Below are 12,243 nucleotides of genomic sequence, written 5' to 3' on the forward strand. Positions count from 1 at the left end.
TTGGTATTTTGCAGTTCATATCGACTTCATTAAATTACATCAACTCTCAAAAAGCACTTCCTCTGTTCTAAACCACACTGGCGTAAAATCATTTTGCAGTAGATCTATGGCAAATTGCTAACATTTTTTTTTAAAAAAAAAAATCCTGCAGAAGTAGATGCTTCTATTAAGCCTGTGCATTATAAATTAATGGCATTGCATCAAATACCCCGAGTCTCATCATAAACAGAAAGGGATAGCTACCAACCACCTGTTACCCCATCTGTGGACCTTTAGAGTTTTGCCAGGCAACACTGTCAGAATAAGTGTCCAATGAGGCTTGCACAGCTGTGGTTATATATTAAAGATATTTATCAGATACAAAGGGGCATATATGCATCTTTCCTCTTCAAAGCACTTCACAATCGAACAGTTTGGACAATGCACAAAGATGCCTTTTGTTAATGGATGCAATGAACTATAAAACCCCAAACAATTCAGGGAGCGACTATAAATGTCAAAGCCTACTGAAAGTAGAATTACAGAACTCTTGTTTAAAGCCATTAGCTGTGGTACCCCTGTATTTGACAGAAATGCCACTGTATTTGTATCATTGTGATATTCCTTAGTACCGTAGGTTCAAAAATCCTAAGAATTCTTTCGACTGGGCATGTGGCATTTAGGTTTCCTGTTGTATGCTGGTCGGTTAACTTAAGGGGGCACCCCCTAAAACAAAACTGAGTATGCTTGGTGGCCAAGTGAGGGACAGAAAGGGAGGGAGAAAATAGGGGTGGGGAAGAGAAGGGCAATGGAATGAGGAATCCTTGAAAAGGGCTTGGTTGGAATCTGGAACGCTCCATGATGCAACATTTTGTTGCAAGTTCCCTTGCTTACTGTATCTGTTTATTAGTAGGACAAGTCACAGCCCATTGTAAACATTATTTAGCTTTGGGCGTGTTCTTCAACCTTGGTTCCCCAATGTGGGTGGACTACAATTCCAATCATCCACACCAGTTTAGCCAAGGATGATGGGAGTTGTAGTCTACCCACACCTGGGGACTCAAGGATGAAGAACATGGGTTTTCGGGGTGTCTGTGTGCTGTTTTTCCACAGTGAGCTGTGCCCAAAAAGCCTTCCAAAACAAACAAACCCACCTGTCTTATCAATATACAAACCAGCAGGGGTGTCATTGTTGAACCCAGTTTACAAAAGGTACCAGAACGTTCAAACAGGCCAAAGTCCAACCATTCAGTGTTACAAATAAATAATTTAGACTTAACGTGTAAGCACGGACCAAAAGGAAAGTTAACAAACAAGCAGTACTGTACATAAATACAACTCAAAGGGGCTGGGACCTTCTCTCTAGCTCTGGGCTTCCTACAAGGGGTTAATGATGAGTTCTGTTATCTGCCATGCCCGGATACTTTAAAGACATTTGCAAAGACCCCAGCGCAATTTCCCCTTCTGCATCCTTTTCAGAGCAGAGAAACGCTCCAGGAATTAATTCTTGTTAAATGAAAACAAGAATTTCAAAATGATGAAGAGGTGATCGCACACCGGCCACATGTGCGGAGGTCCCCTGCAGGAGGAGGAACTCGTCGGACCGTCTCTCCGGCTGCTTGCAAATGCCAGGGAGAGGAGCCACGGGGATTTTAAATGTCAGTCTCGGCTGGGTCCTGCTACACCCCTTCCTTGGCAGCAGAGAGGAAGGGGAGACGGAGAGAGAGGCAAGCCTCTGTAACCTTGGCAACGCAGAGAGTGGAGCCAACAATCCCCACCCCGCTTAGGATGCTGGAGAGGAATTTGTTTTCCGCTTTGAGAAAAGCCAGCCACGAATTAGGTAGCTGCGGCTGAGGGCTGGCCTTGCTGCTGGATCGAGCGCCTTTGCCTTTCGCTTCCTGAATGGGAGGGCCTCCGTTTCTCCAAGTGAGCTCCTCCGATGACGTGCCTGGAGTCGGCTGCTAGCTGCAGTGTCACTGCAATGGCTGAGGGGCGGCTGTTGGATGCTCGCAGTGAGCTCATTTTTCCCAGGAGGAAGGCGAGCATCCAGCGCATCGCCCGGCAACTGCAACCTGCTGGTGAAACCCCTCTCTAGCTCTTTGCCTCAGTTAGGCTGGACTGAGTCTCCACTTTCAGGGTGTGTACCTGGTGAGCAGCTTTTTTTAAAATAAAAAAATCTGTATGGTCGATTCCACCCCCTCCTCCTCTTTTCTCCCTCCCTCCCTTGCTTTCAGCCCCCCCCCCCCAAATTGCTGGACTAGACTTGACGAATCATGCTTGCATCACATCTGGTCCTAAGCCGTTTCGAGAACAGCATATATAACCTGCAGGGAGAGAACGGACTTTTGGATTGCTTGATTTTTGCAATTTAAAAAATGCTAAACCTCTTGCAAAATGCAAGGTGAATGGCAACCCCTCCCACTCCCCTCCCCGTGCACCCCCCCCCAAATGCTGCTTTAAACCTGCCTGATAGGAACAACCTACAGGTTTTAGGCTGAAGTGCACTGCAATACACGGAATGGTGCTTCCTTCAGGTAACGCAGACCAGCAATGTGCCCATCATGATGGAACTTGCCTGTAAGGTCAGTCTCTCTGCATATTTTTGCCTCTTTCTGCACCCGAATGGTATCGCTGTCTTTGCACACACAGTTATATAACTGCCTGCTTGTGCATTCTGGAATTAATCCATTGCTAGGTTCTTGGTTTTTTTTGCATGCTATGCTATGCTAAGCTATGCCATGATTTGTGTGATGTATCAGATGGCTGCAGCCTGGGGAATAAATATAGGTTGGTGGTGTTATTTTTTTTTAATGGGAAAAAATATTTTTAATGGAAAAGGCCAGATCCATGACATTATATTCTAATGCATAATGCAGGGAGCTGCACCCATTTTGATTTGGTTACTTCAGATACAAATTCTGAGTAGAGCTGTTAGTTACATGGTCCCACCTGCACTTTTATATATTGAGCATCAACATTATTATTTGGGGTGGGGGTGGGGAATGAGGAAAGAGAGTCTAGCAAATTGCACTGAGCTCTTGTGTGCTGTGGACACCTCTTTAATTCTCTTCTATAACAATAGAGCCCTCTGGGGATTAATTTGCAGTTAAGAGGGATTTCCCCATTTTATCACCTCTGCTTCCCTTGTTGGTGATAAATGTCAGTTTGGCCCATTAAGTGGCTGGACTTTCCAGTTCATAAAAGCTCACTAGCTGCAGTCAGCTTACAACAATGCAGATGGAGTTTGGAGTGCAAAGATAGCAGGTGCAAATCTTTTTTTCCTTCTTCTTTTTTTGTATTGTTACTTTCCCTCCCTCTGAGCAATCCTACCGTAGTAAGATGGGACCTGGTACAATGGGATTCACCTGCATCAATGGTTCCATTGGGAGAACTGAACAGTTTCTTTCCGCCTTCCATTCTGATTTGCTGCTGTCGGCCTTACCTTCCTGAAGTACGGTGTTGTCAGCAATGTCATCCTTTGCTTTAAATATAGGTTTGTAGGGAGTTCTCTCTGTGTATGTGACCGGGGTGGAAGGAGGCAAGGTTTGGAATAGGGATCTGTCGCTTCAAAGTTTAGTTTCCACTACTTATATGAAATGAACTGTCAGGCATCTCATAAGAAACCAAGGACAACACATATGACAGTAGGAACTGTTCAAGACAAAATGTTAGAAGAGCCCTTGAGAAACAGAGCCACTGCAATGTTTAGGGCTGCAATCTGATACCTGCTTCCTGGGAGAAAGCCCCACTGAAGTCCATGGGACTTACATCCAAGTAAACATGGATAGGTTAAAACTTCCCCCATCCCCACAAGAATATTGACCCAGCAGTACAGATGTAAATGGCAAGTGAATAATATTTTAGATTATTTTCTTGGTGGCCTCAATCTGCCAGATGAATTGAAGAAAGCTTTCATTGTGGGTTGCTGTATGAAGATAATAATTTTTAATAACAATCTAGGCTTGCATTTTTTCCCCAAGCATTTTATCCCTTCTGTGTATCTAATCACCGGTATACATTTCAGCATTTTATTTCAATAGATTAACTATACTGTGTAAGCAACCTCAGAAAGATTTGCTACCATCCAGGGGAATTCTCAAGCTCTGTCTTGTTGATTATACTAATACATAATATTTCATTTCAGCATTGGGGGGGGGGAATTGATGAGGCTCCAGAATGATCTTTAGATGACACCTGAAAAGGCTTGACAGTCTTTTAGCAGTAACAGCATTAATTGAGCACAGCAAACTTCCCATGGGTTCTTAAAGCACCCATATGCCAAAAACAGATTGAATTTTATATTGTGGGCCCACCAACTTTTTAATAGCTGATTAGCTTGGTATTTGTAATCCACAAGGGTTGTTTTCTCTTGCAAGAAACATTGCAACATATATGGTCCATTACAATAACAGGATATGTAGATTGGTGAGTGATTAACAGTTGCAGCTTAGATTGTGTGTTAACATAAAAGGTACTGGAGCATATTCCAAAAGTTACTGGAGCACAAGACAGACTCCCATTGATTATATAAAATAGCACCATTACCCAAATGGACAGTGTGTGCATATCTCAAAGAGGACAACCCTCCCATTTATTTGAATTTCTAAATATCATAAATATTTTTCTTTTCAACTTCTGAGTATGTTTGGTTAACTCTCATTAAAAACTCACCAGCACATTAGACATTCTTTGCAAAAGATAAATAAAATCAAAAGTAAATCACCAATTCTGCCCACTCTCACAAAAACCATTGCCAAAAGTTCAGATTCTGCATTTGCATCTATAGCTGAGACTCAGGTTATCCATATATTTTATGTCTACATATGTATAAGATATAGACATAAGATTAGATAAGTAGATAAATAGGTACCGCAGTGGCGGGAAGGTAAACAGCATTTCCATGCACTCTGGCTTCTGTCACAGTGTTCTGTTGCATCAGAAGTGGTTTAATCAATGCTGGTCACATGACCCGGAAAGCTGTCTGTGGACAAACACTGGCTCCCTTGGCCTGAAGCGAGATGAGTGCCATACTCCATAGTCACCTCTGACTGGACTTAATCATCCATGGGCCCTTTACTTTTTTTAATGTCTACATCCTTGAGGCTCCTTCAGATATTGCTGACAAAATACACATATTTTGTCAACGTTCATCTTCAAATTGTGATAAATGACATTTTAAGAAGCTTTGTATACTGATCAGACTTCATGTGACTCATCCCATTGTGTATTTCTGTGTAAATTCCACTTGATGTTCCATATATCTCTTTTGTCTCCTTTGCTTCCTTTTTAAATTTCATTAGGACTTGTTTAAGTTGTATTCAATGTTGTTGTTTTTTCAGGAAGAGCTAAATGAATGGTTCCAAATGAACCATTTAAGTATCCTATGCATATTTATTAGGGAATAAGCTCCATTGAACTCAGTAGGATTTATGTTTGCGTAAATATGCTTAGGATCAGGCTATTACAGTGAAATTCTTTAGTATTTACTCAGGCCTAAACCACACTGAGTTAAGCTCAGTGGGGCTTACTTCCCAAGTAAGTGTGCGTGTGATTACAGTAGAGCTGCCATACATCTGGAATTTCCCAGACATAGCCAGGCTTCATCTGTCGAAAATGGCATCTGGGTGGAATTTTCAGAAAGCGGCTATAATGTTTGGGAAAACCCAGCGTATGACAGCCCATATCACAAGTGTTGTTTTTTAGGTGCTTTCCCTTTTAAAAAAAGTTTAAAACTTCAATTTTTGTGTCCAGATTTTCACTTTTTGAAATATAACAACCCTAGATTACAGCATTAGGGTCCCCCCCCCCCGCTGTAATAATATGATGTGTGGATGAGGCCATGAATGCCTTCTTCCTCTCATCCAAGCCTACTTTGGCCAATAACACAGCTAGCTCAAAAAAGTGGGGAGCTGTGCTCTCAGCAGATTGGCTGAGATGGACAGAAGTGCTCTGGCTAATACTTGGCCATAGCTCAGAGGCAGATTACCTGTTTTGCATGGGAAAGCTCCCAAGTTCCATCACTGGCCTCTTCATGTAGGGATGGGGATGACCCCATCTAAAAACTTGGGAAGCCATTGCAAGCCCTGTGGGCTATACTGAAGTAGATGGACCAGTGTTCTGACTGAAGGAGCTCAATGGTTGGACTTTGTATAAAGCAGCTTCCAAGGTTCCCCAGTGCTTAGCCTTAGCCCATTCTGTTGCAGCACAGGTCTGCTTGATCCAGGCTGAGTTGCGTTTATGAGCTGGCTGGTGTACTTGGAAGTTAGACCAATGGATCCAAAAGGAATTATTTCCAATTAGTGGGTTTGACATTTCGTTAGGTACTTAATCTGAGAGCCAGGAAATAATGACTATGACCTTTGGTGCAGATAGGAAAGCTTAAGATACTGTACTACACTTAATGGGTTTCCAGGCATACCTTCTTTAGATGGGAAGAGCTGTAGCTCAGTGGCAGAGCAACTTGTGTGATGTGCAGAAGGTCCCAGGTTCAATCCCTAGGTCGTGTCTGAAACCCTGGAGAGCTATTGCCAGCCAGTGTAGACAATACTGAGCTACATGGACCAGTGGTCTGATTCAATATAAGACAGATTCCCATGTTCCTATGTGATGTGTATTAGTTTACTTACTTAAAAAATATGCTAAGCCAGATCTGTTACATTTAGGGACCTTTTGCTGATTCTGCCCTGTGTCTTCTGCTCCAAGGTCCTACTCTGATGACACCACTGACTAGTGCCGTTGCAGCTGAACTAAACTGGAATGATTTGTGCATGGAGCCTGCCTATCCTGCCCTTTCTCCCCAAGAGAAATGTATTTTTCCTCCTCCCTTATTTTCGTTTCAGGTAGGGCCTGCAGAGCTTTGTTCAGGCTACAGTGGCTTCCAAGGACAATGAATGCCATTAGAGCAGAGTGGTTCATATGTCTGGGCCATTATGGCCATCCTCTTCTGTGTAACGCTGCTACAAAAATAAAAGATCAATATGAAGAGGCTAAATATGGTTATATGCAAAAACCTATATAATTGGTTCTTGTAAAACAGTTTACTACCCTGTTCATTTATTTATTTTTATCACTTATAAAATAGTCTCAACCTTTTCTTTTTTTAAAAATGAACTCATTAAATAAGCAATTCACTAGCCTACAACTTTTATTAATATGCAAAGTATGTCATGCTTTTTCATTAGCACAGAACTTTATGAGACGCTGAGAGCACATTAAAATAATCTCATTTCTTGTTTTATTACGATTATCTAGGGTTTATTGAACTTGTAGTAGTATATAGCCAACAGTGGTATGAAACATCACTTTGAAGGACATTTATTTCTTAACATGCATGGGATTGTGTTGCTAGTTGTACATAGATTCTATTGAAATTAATAGCCACCTATGTCATAGCAAATTTGTCCTGTTGACAATGGCACCTATTGTAAGTCCAAGTAACTTCACCCAACCCATGGTCTACACTCCTCCTTTCAGAAGTGGGTTGAAATGGCCAGCACTGAGGTCACAACTGTAGCCTGCTGAAAGTAAGGAAGAGGCAGATCACACCGCCACATTCAACTCTTCCTCAGCACCATTCTGTTTAGCTCTGGGTAAAAGCAACAGCAACAAGCTCAAGGCCTACCGGTATTGACCGTATTTCTAAGTTGTTAAATGCGGGTTTTAGCTAACTTTGACACAATTTTTCAGATTATTAATTACTGGTTACAATGGATTGAAATCAATGCCACTGCTGCTTGGGCGGTTAGCCTTTCCCCACTTACCTGGGACTACGTAAAGGTAAAGGGACCCCTGACCATTAGCTCCAGTCACGGATGACTCTGGGGTTGCAGTGCTCATCTCACTTTACTGGCGGAGGGAGCCGGTGTACAGCTTCCAGGTCATGTGGTCAGCATGACTAAGCTGCTTCTGGCGAACCAGAGCAGCGCACGGAAGCGCCGTTTACCTTCCCGCCAGTATTTATCTACTTGCACTTTGATGTGCTTTCAAACTGCTAGGTTGGCAGGAGCAGGGACCAAGCAATGGGAGCTCACCCTGTCGCGGGGATTTGAACCGCCGACCTTCTGATTGGCAAGCCCTAGGCTCTGTGGTTTAACCCACAGTGCCACCCGTGTCCCTTTACCTGGGACTAAGCCCCACTGAATTCAATAGGACCTACTTCTGATTGGTTCATATTGTCAGTCTTGACTTCACTTGAGTCCCACTGATTCCACTCAGTTCAGCTTATTTAGTCTGGATCCAACCTGATGCCATAATTAACCAATTTTTGAATTACAAATAAAGCTCTGCTTCTGCAGTGCAGTCTATGAAAACGAAAGTGCACTGCAACCAATTTCTATTCCGTGGTCATAGTTCATGTCTACAGAATGTACGCTGGAGCCAGGTTCGAACACAGTCCATTGGCTGGGGCTTACACAGCACTACTGCTGATGCATCGCACTCATAGACCCAGTACCTTTTTGCATGTTTAAACTTAATTGATTTCACATAGGGTTTAGGTGGATAGCACTGCACTGACTTGCAACCCTAATGCCTTTTTAGTCTTTTGATGTGCATTCAGGATTTATATGGCTGCCTAATTTAATTCTGAGCATTCCTTTAAAAAAATAAATAAAGATATTTTCAAATCCAACTCTCAAATTTCCAAAGACTCCCTTGAAATGGAAACATAGTTTGGACAATTTTCTGAACATCTCATCACATTCAAACATCCACGTTTCTTCCACCCTGAAATGCAAAGCACTCTTCAGGGATAACTAAAAGTGTTGGAAACAACTGAGAAATGGACATAAATCCCAAGTGAGTCCAGCCACTGAGTACTCCGAATGAGTTTTTGCCTGACAAGCCGAGTGCAAATGGCTCCCCCAGGGATCAAATATAACATTGAGCATGGAGGCTTTTGTTTTATATCCATTTGCAGCTGCTGTTGCAAAATCACCTTACACTGCATGTACACAGCCTCCCTGCAACACTGACTCAGAGCAGTTCCTCTTTGATTACTGTTTCAATAAGGTTCAGTTCATATATTATCCTGGCACGTGGCTGCCTCCTGGAAACCAAATTGCACAGGCACCCAAGATGAAATGTTGAGCAGGCTTGGTGAGCTTTCCACGGGTAACTAGTTGGACCCTGTAGTAAAGAGGATTCTGGACTAGACAGCCCTCTAGTCTGATCCAGCAGGGCTGTTCTGAAACAGTTGGCATAATGGGGCAGCTCCCTGGATCAGACGTCCTGATTGTTTCACTGCTGATTACATGAACAGGGTTCGGGCAGGGAATCAGCAAGGTCAGGGATTATCACACCAGTGAATGATGATGATGATGATGATAAAAAATACCCCACCCATCTGGCTGGGTTGCTCTGGGCAGCTTCCAACACACATAAAAACATGATAAAACATCAAACATTAATAATAACCATCTGATCCTACTATGAAATAAAGTGATTTGGATTTGAACCATCTGTATCCGATACAAAAAGTCACAATAACTTTAAAATAGACAAACAAAGCAACACTCAACAATCCACCAAAATGCAATATTAAACTAGGGCTGCCATATTTCAATAAGTCGTTAAGTTGTTGAGCTTTTTGACTTGCCTGAGATCCAGGACAGGATGCCACCCCCCGGACATCACTTCTGCCTTTGAAATCCTGGTAATGTCTGGACGTATGTTAGCCTTATAGGAAACAACAAAATTAAACATCAGCAAATAATAACCAAACAGTCCACACCCATTAATTACAATAAAGAATTACCAATCTATAATCAGTTAAAAAAACCGGCATATTAAACTATAATCAGTAAATATAATGACAAGTCACAATGCATAAAATATCACAAAGAATACAAAGCCATTGTAAAAGGATCAAATTGAGAAACAAGGGCATGCAACCTAATATATATACTATATACCTATATAATATATCACTGGACTCCTCTTCTTTCTTTTCAGCTGCTTCTGCCCACGCAGCACTGACCTTGCCAACACAGCATCAGTGACGCCGCTGTTGGGAGTGCAGAACTGTGGCTCCAGCCCCTTCTTCTTATGTACTTATGTCTGTGCAAAGGGCTGCCCAAGTCATTTGTGCTGATAGTAACTGTGCCAGGGGAACCATGCCAGTAATGTGTAGTTTCTTGGCATAGTGATTAGCGACCTGAATCAAAATGGTAGCCTTCAGTGCTAATATCCATTCAGCTTTTCGGCCACAGCTGCACAACCTGATAATATAGAAAGCGGCCCTATGAACTGTGACCCATGTGACTATCACTAGGCAAAGAAAACTCAAAACTTTCAGAGAGCGATTGATTTCTGGTGCACTGTATCTGATACTGCAAACCGTAGGAGTTTCTTTTTTCTTTTTTTTAACATTGATTTTTATTGTTTGTTTTCTTTCCTTACATCAATATATGTCAACTCAATACAAATACAAAATTATAAACCCATCCCGTAAATACACCAACTAGTTGCACATTCCCCCTGAAACCGTTCCGCCGAACTCGACTTCCCCTTTACATCGTTTTGGTTTTATTTGGTCAAAATCTTAGATATCCGCTTTTTTACCTTTTTTACACGTAATGTCATCGTATAGAATCCTATCTTCTAATCAAAACATATTTTAACAATTGTAGATATTATGTCGTTCCTGTAAGTGAATTTCCCATATTACAATGCCTTTTAAGATATTCCCGAAATTTGCTCCACTCCTTAAAGGTCTTTTGATCTTTTTGTTCTCTTATCCTTCCAGACAGCCAGGCTAATTCTATATATTCAGTCATCTTTCCTCTCCACTCCTCTACTGAAGGTACTTCTTGTGTTTTCCACCTTTGTGCAAGTAGGATTCTAGCCGCCGTGGTGGCATACATAAATATTTTTACATCTTCTTTTTTGACTTCATTCCCTATTAAACATAATAGAAACAGTTCTGGCTTTTTATGGAATGTATATTGTAACATTTTTTTGATCTCATTATATATTGATTCCCAGTACGGTCTCACTTTTTTGCATTGCCACCACATATGATAGAAATCGCCCATTTCCTCCTTACACTTCCAACACCTTTTGTCTTTTATTTTATAGATTTTTGCCAGCTTGACTGGGGTCAAGTACCAACGATACATCATCTTCATGATGTTCTCCTTAAGTATCGTACAAGCAGTGAATTTCAGATTTTGGTTCCAGAGTTTTAACCATAGGTCTATTTCTATATTGTGGCCCACATCCATGGCCCATTTAATCATTGCATCTTTAGTCTCCTCATCTTTGGTGTTCCATTCTAGAATATAATCATATGCTTTTGATAATAATTTCTTATCTCCCTCCACTATGTCTAATTGGAATTTTGATTTGCTGTTATTAAAGCCATTTTTTTTATTATCTCCATTAAACAAGTCCCTTATTTGATAGTACTGGAGCCAGCTTGTCATATTACCTTTCAGCTCTTCGTATGATTTTATTTTCAGTTCATTTCCAGATTTTACTATTATTTCCTCATATGTCAGACAGTTGGCTTCCATATTTTTTTTCTTTATTGTCAGTGCTTCCGTTGGGGATAACCACAGTGGCGTTTTCCTTTCTAAAAGAGTTTTATACCTCTCCCAGACCTCATATATCGGCCTTATCAAAACATGTGACAAAAAACCTCTATGGGCTCTAACTTTATCATACCATAGGTACGAGTGCCACCCGTACCTATTATTAAATCCTTCCAGATCTAAAAGATCTGTGTCCTTCAACACCATCCATTCCCGAGCCCATATCAGACAGGCCGCCTCATAATATGTTCTTAAATCTGGTAGGGCGAAGCCTCCTCGCTCTCTTTTATCTATTAATAGTTTATGTTTTATTCTCGGAGGCCTCCCCTGCCAGATAAATCTTGAGATCTTTTTTCTCCATTGATCAAAATAACTCGTCCCCTTAATTACCGGAAGCATTTGAAAAAGGAAAAGTATTCTAGGTAACAAGTTCATCTTTATCGTGGCTATCCGGCCCCAGAGTGAAAGGTTCATGCTTTTCCATCTTTCAAGATCTTTATCTAACTCCTTTCCCAGTGCCTCATAATTATCATTAAATAAATTTATATTTTTAGATGTTAACCACACTCCCAGATATTTAACCTTTTTTACTGCCATAATATCGTAGTTGTTCTGTAATTCTTCCACCTCTTTTTTGCTCAGATTTTTTACCAACATTTTCGTTTTTATAGTATTCAGTTTGAAACCCGCGAGATTACCAAATTCATTTAGCTCTTTCAGAGCCTCTTTTATA

The 12,243-nt window shown here is 41.3% G+C and overlaps 1 protein-coding gene across 1 annotated transcript in view; it reads left to right on the plus strand.

Annotated features, from left to right (window-relative positions):
• Positions 1-1,979: 1,979 nt before the first annotated feature.
• Positions 1,980-12,243, plus strand: part of JAKMIP3 (Janus kinase and microtubule interacting protein 3) — a 108,699-nt gene continuing 98,435 nt past the window's right edge. Inside the window, exon 1 of the mRNA XM_035138580.2 lies at positions 1,980-2,116. The gene's annotated coding sequence lies outside the window, so the exon portion shown is untranslated. The remainder of the gene's footprint in view (positions 2,117-12,243) is intronic.

This window comes from Zootoca vivipara, chromosome 5 (assembly GCF_963506605.1).
Source record: "Zootoca vivipara chromosome 5, rZooViv1.1, whole genome shotgun sequence".
Taxonomy (NCBI): domain Eukaryota; kingdom Metazoa; phylum Chordata; class Lepidosauria; order Squamata; family Lacertidae; genus Zootoca; species Zootoca vivipara.